Source organism: Scyliorhinus canicula, unplaced genomic scaffold, assembly GCF_902713615.1.
Source record: "Scyliorhinus canicula unplaced genomic scaffold, sScyCan1.1, whole genome shotgun sequence".
Classification (NCBI taxonomy): Eukaryota; Metazoa; Chordata; class Chondrichthyes; order Carcharhiniformes; family Scyliorhinidae; genus Scyliorhinus; species Scyliorhinus canicula.
In genome coordinates this window covers 871,647-877,646 of record NW_024055498.1, presented here as the reverse complement: position 1 = coordinate 877,646, position 6,000 = coordinate 871,647, and positions in this window count along the sequence as shown.

Genomic DNA, 6,000 nt, shown 5'->3' with positions numbered 1-6,000 from the left:
GAGGAAGGGGTTTTCCGTCTGCGGAGACAAAACCTCGTGTCCTCCACAGGGGCAGAAAATCTGTTAGGCTATTGCAGACATATAAGCTGTCTGAATATATGTCCGCTGGGCTGGGGAAAGAATCGGGGTGGTCCACTATGTACGCTATGGCTGCTAGCTCTGCTGCCTGCGCGCCTAAGTGACCTGGTAACTTAAGAGCGATTTCTTCGAGAGCGCGCCCCTGCGCGTCCTCTACATAGATGCCGCATCCTGTGATACGCTCACCATTTAAAACTGTGGAGGAACCGTCTACATAAATCCTCAAGGGTCCACACGTGTCTGTGGGCTGGGGGCTTTGTTTTGGGTTCCCTATCTTCCTGGGGGGTGTTTTTGCTAAAAAGGGTCCTGTGTTATGCAGGGGAGCTACAATTTCACAGTCATGGGGCTGTCCGGGGTATTGGAGGTTGTCTGCTAAATATGTGTGTGTGCGTGTCCGTTTCACAGTAATGTCCCGTCCTTGTAAAAGTAGGGTCCACCTAGCTGCCCTAATCTGGCTAACTGAACCGTCCTTCAGTCGACCGTCTAGTAGTAGCTGTGTGGGTGTATGTTCGGTTAGAATGGTGATGGGGTTTAGTCCGGTGATGTATGAGAAGTACTGCACTGCCCAGAAGACAGCAAGGAGGTGCCTCTCACAGGCTGAAAATCCTTGTTCTACCGGGTCTAACAGTCGGGAGGCATAAGCCACTGGTCTTAGCTGCTCGTGCCGTTCCTGAAGCAACACGGCCGAGAGGGTCAGATCGGTGCTCGCTACCTCTATTGCGTACGGTGAAAGTTGGTCGGGGACTAGCAGCGCGGGTGCTGCACTAAGGGCTCGTTTCAACTCTTCCACAGCGCCTGTATGCTGCGGAAGCCATTCCCAGGGGGCTCCTTTCTTAAGGAGGTCTGAAAGTGGGGCGGCTTTTGTCGCGAATCCGTCTATGTGGTTCCGACAATAGCCAACCAGTCCTAAAAACGACCGGAGGGCTGAAACATTCTGGGGAAGGGGCAATTTGACGATCGAATCAATTCTTTTGAATTCGATCTCGCGTTTGCCTTGCGTGATGACTGTTCCCAAATACATCACTTTACTTTCCAATATTTGGGCCTTTTTCGGGTTAACTTTACAGCCAATTTCTGTTAAGAGTTCCAGGAGTTCGGCCAGAAGCGAAATGTGCTCTGCCTTTGTGTCTGTCTGCAGTAGTAGGTCGTCTACATACTGTACCAGACATTCGGGTCGGGAAAATTTTTCTAATCCACTTGCCAGCTGTCGGTGGAAAATGGAGGGTGAATTGTGGAATCCTTGTGGGAGGCATGTCCACGTGTACTGCTGCGTTTTAAAAGTGAATGCGAATTTGTATTGGCACGCTTTTGCCAATGGTATTGACCAGAATCCATTACTGATGTCCAATACCGTGAAGTACTTGGCGTTGAGACCCTGCTTGAGCATGGTCTCGGGACTAGTAGCTACCGTTGGGGCTACTGCGGGGGTTACTTTGTTGAGTTCCCGATAATCGATGGTCAGACGCCATGATCCATCGGGCTTCCTCACTGGCCAAATAGGGGCATTGTTGGTGGAGGCTACCGTTCTCAGTACACCTTGGTCCAACAAGCTGCCTATAACCTTTTCTATTTCCACCTCTGCCTCGAGGGGAAATCTATATTGCTTTTGCGGTCGGGGGTCCTGTCCGGTAACATGAACTTGTCCAGTCATTCTGCCACAGTCATGACGGTGACTTGCAAATGCTGTCCTGTGTTTGTTTAGTAGGGCCTTAATTTGTCTGTCGGTGTGGAGCGTAGTCAGGTCGAATGAGTACTCTCCCACTGCGCTAATCCTATTAGCGTAGTCTCCTACTGTGAGGGTGGCTGGGGCTCTGTCTGATCTCGCCATTCGCCAGACGCACTGGTTCACTGGGTCGAACGACAAGCTATGAGCGTTCATAAAATCTATCCCCAGGATGTGCTCTGCTGTCCGGGGAAGATTTACTAAAACTACGGGGTGTCTTGTGCTAATGTTCCCTAGCTGAATTGCTATGGGTGCTGTAATGTGTCCCTGCTGCGAGTGTCCGGTGAACCCGCTAAGTGTGATGGTGGAGGTGGTCGGCCACGTGTCTGAGTGTGCCGTGGTTGTGGAGTTAATGGTGGTGCGGGATCCTCCTGTGTCCCACAGTAACTCTATGGGCTTCCCTTTGACTTTCGCCGTGACTACGGGCCTCCCTGATGAGTCCCATAGTGTGTCACAGACCCAAGTGGGGGAGCCCGAACACCGTCAGTTCGTCTCGTCCACATTGGTGGGTCCTGACTGTACTGCTACATTGTGGATGGGTTTTGCTTTGTTGCGGTTCAGAGTGCCTGTCTGCTGGCCTCTCTGAGATCGCTGGGGTGCATTACACTCTTTTGCCCAATGCCCTAACTGTCCACAGTTATAGCATTCCTGTCCTTTCTGTTGAGGGCTGCTCTTGCCTTCATTTACCCATGCGGGCTTCTGGTGCTCTCTGACTGCTTGGATATCTGCAGCAGCCTGAGCCTCTTCTGGGGATCTAACCTTTCCTTTTCCCTGAAGCGATTGCTCCCAAGCGCGGGACAATCTTTTCAGGACCCATTTCTCGTTATGGGCCTCTTCTGAGGGGTCGTAACTATTGCAAGCGCTCTGTCCTGCCTCTGTTGCGTGTGAGATAATTGTGCGCGTCCACTTAACCATGTTTTCGCGGGTTAAATGCGCTCTATCTAGCTGTCCGAAAACTGCGCTGAAGTGAATCCACAGCCTTCCTGCGAATGCTGTGGGGTGTTCGGATCTCTTCTGCCTGCACTTATTCAATCCTTCTACGGGGTCACCTCTATTGTACCCGATGGCATCTAAAATGGCAGTGTGCATCTCCTCTAGGCTGCCTCCTGCCACGTTTTGTGGGTCGGGGAGGGCTGCCACTACACTCTGGTCTAAGCTCAGCACGGTGAGCTTAACCTGCTCTCTCTCATCCAGGCCGTACATGGTAGCCTGCTGTTTTACTTTAGCGAAAAAACTGGTGGGGGTCTGCGGTGGGGAGGAACGGAGTGATCTTTTCACAAGCGTCCCTTAGCTGGGTTACTGTTAAAGGGGTGGTGTAGGTTATGTCTGGGGCGCCTTCTGATTCGGCTTTCCTCTGTGTGGTTATGGGATTCATGGGTGCGGTTATGGTCTGAGCTGTGGGGGGTTGGGGTGCCTGTCGTTTCTGCTGAGCTGCGGGCGCACATGTTCCCTGAACATAACGCTGCACTGTCTCGCTTAATTCCTGCCAATCTGGGGCATTTTCCCCATCTAACTGAGCTCCAAAGGTGCTTTGGAAGCCATTCTGCACCGAAAGCAGAGATTGCAGTTCCGCAATCTGTTTCCTGCATTTCGCGTGGTCAACTGTGCTTTGTCTTTGTTCGGTCGTTGCAGCATGGAGTGCTCTCAAAGCTGCTTTGAGATCGGAACATTGCCTCTGCAATGCCTCCACCTGCTTTTCCGATTCCTGTCTTATCAGAACGGCACGTTGCATGTCCTGATAGGCTTTCTCATACTGGGTCTGGGAACTGCTCAGATGAGCTAGACAAGACTGGTGAGCCCTCTTGGCATCATCCACCTCTCTATCCTTCTCTGCCAACTTCCCTTTTAATTCCAGGTTTTCTTTCTCGATGTCCCTGACATCGACCTTACTCATTCGGTTCCTTTCCTCTAAATCTGCCCGGAGCGTCCTGATGACCTCCTCTGCGCCTCGCAACTGTGCCAAGCAGGACACAATCGCCATCGGCTTGCGTGCTTTACCTAAACTCTTTTTGTGTATTTGAGAGAGGTTCTCCCACCAAGTATGACCTATACTTCCGGGACCTGTCTCCTCATTTGCACAAAACTCTTTCCAAAGGGGCCATCCCTTTCCCTGCAGATATTTGCGGAGTTCCAGCTCCCACGTGGGACACTGGCCTACTCTGCTACTGCTGCTGGTCGCTGCGACCACAAACTTTGCTGGATCCATCAGACGTTCCATTGCCTGCATGGCCATTTCCTCTGACTCTCTTTTTATAATTTGGAACAGGGGGTTGCTGGGGTGGTGTTTCGAAAAAAGGGTACGGCTTACGCTATTTTCCGATTACAAAACTACCGAAAGTTTGTCGCAACAAAAAGCTTTCAGTTTTACCTTACAGCCCTGTTAGTACGCATGCACTAAACACACTTCCGAATTTCGCTTATTATTTTGAACACCTTGAATACTTGTGATCTCTTTCTTTCTCTGCAATTTGGAGTTCTAATTCAAATTTCAGGGTCCTGGACACTGTGGTGTTTCCACTTACAACAGGGTCCCGGCGGATGTCGCCACTAAATGTTGTACGTTTTACTATGGGCGTAAAACGCGTTTATTGGAGTGTATTAACACGCCTCCGAGTTCGACGTGTGCTTAACACTGCTAGGCTCTGTTCTATGTAATTATTTAGCTCTGGAGTCGCCAGTTGCCGTATAGGCAACGTCACAAGTATTCCAAGGTCAAGTTCAAAGTAATAAAGACGATACACCGATTAGTAAAGTTCAAACGATCAATATTTATTATACAGTTAATAATAAATACTCATGCACACACTAAGAGACTAAGCTACAACTAAACATAAGCAAACAGAATACTTATCTAACAGGAACAGGCAAGGTCAGAGAACGAGGCCTTCGTCCTGGTTTTGTCTGCAGCCTTCAGCAAGCGTTCTGGTACTTGGGAGTCTAGTGGGCTTGGATCGCGTAGCGAGCGTTGAACTTACGGTTTCGGCGGCTGGTGCTCAACGGCTGGAGTCAGGATGCCAGGTGTCAGTCGGAGCCGGAGCACGGGTTTAACAGACCGGACAACACGAGGTCCCTATCTTTTATAGGGGTTCCGTTGTCCTTCCCTCTTCTCGGGCGGGCTCTACCTATTGGATCAATTTCTTATCGATACTGGATTAATTCCCCAATGCGAGGGGGTCTCCGTGATGGAGGGGGCGTTTCTTATGTCCTTTTGTTTGGAGGTTTCTGGTGCCTCGATGTCTGGGTCTTGATTAGAATGTGTCCATTCAGAACCAAATGTATCTATTGTGTGGGTGTTCAAGTCTGATGGCCTCATTAGCATGCAAAGCGTTTTGCCATTTGCACCTAGCTAAGGTCTTTTCACCTGAGCCCAAACTGGTTTCTGCTGCTGCAGAATGCAAACTGCTCTTTGCAGATTGCTGTTCTGGCTAAACTGTCTGTTTCCCAGCAGCCTTCCATTTTAGTTTGGCTCAGTGTCCATTTTGCGTGGCCAGCATGGCTACACTCCCCATAACCCGTGATCCCCTTATTAATAAAGAACCTACCTATCTCTGTCTTAAAGACACTCAGTGAATTGGCCTCCACAGCCTTCTGCGGCAAAGTGTTCCACAGATTCACCACCCTCTGGCTGAAGAAATTCCTCCTCATCTGTTTTAAAGGATCGTCCCTTTAGTCTGAGATGGTGTCCTCTGGTTCTAGTTTTTGTTGCAAGTGGAAACATCCTCTCCATGTCCACTCTATCCAGGCCTCGCAGTATCTTGTAAGTTTCAATAAGATCCCCTCTCACCCTTCTAAACCCCAACGAGTACAGACCCAAAGTCCTCAAACGTTCTTGTAGATGAAAAGCCAGGAGGTTGGGTCTGAGGTGGGCTTGGAAGCTGGAATAAGTTCAGTCCTGTGGCTGCATTGGGAGACATTCAGCTCTGTTGGTCCAGCTGGTTCCTGGTGCTTCAGATGCTGCTCACACACACATTTGCTTTGTGCAGGGTTTATTATACTGCATCTCTGACAATTAACTACCGGGTTAAAACTCCGAGATCCAGAACACCCCGATACAATAGCAGCTTACGATGCTCACTCATGCTTATCTTTGTATCAATTCAAGTTCATTCTCCTCAAATGCTGGTTCATCCTGACACAACGAAACATTTAAACTTCACAGGTGGCTGCAAAGTTTCCTTATTCGGGTCCGTGTTTAACTA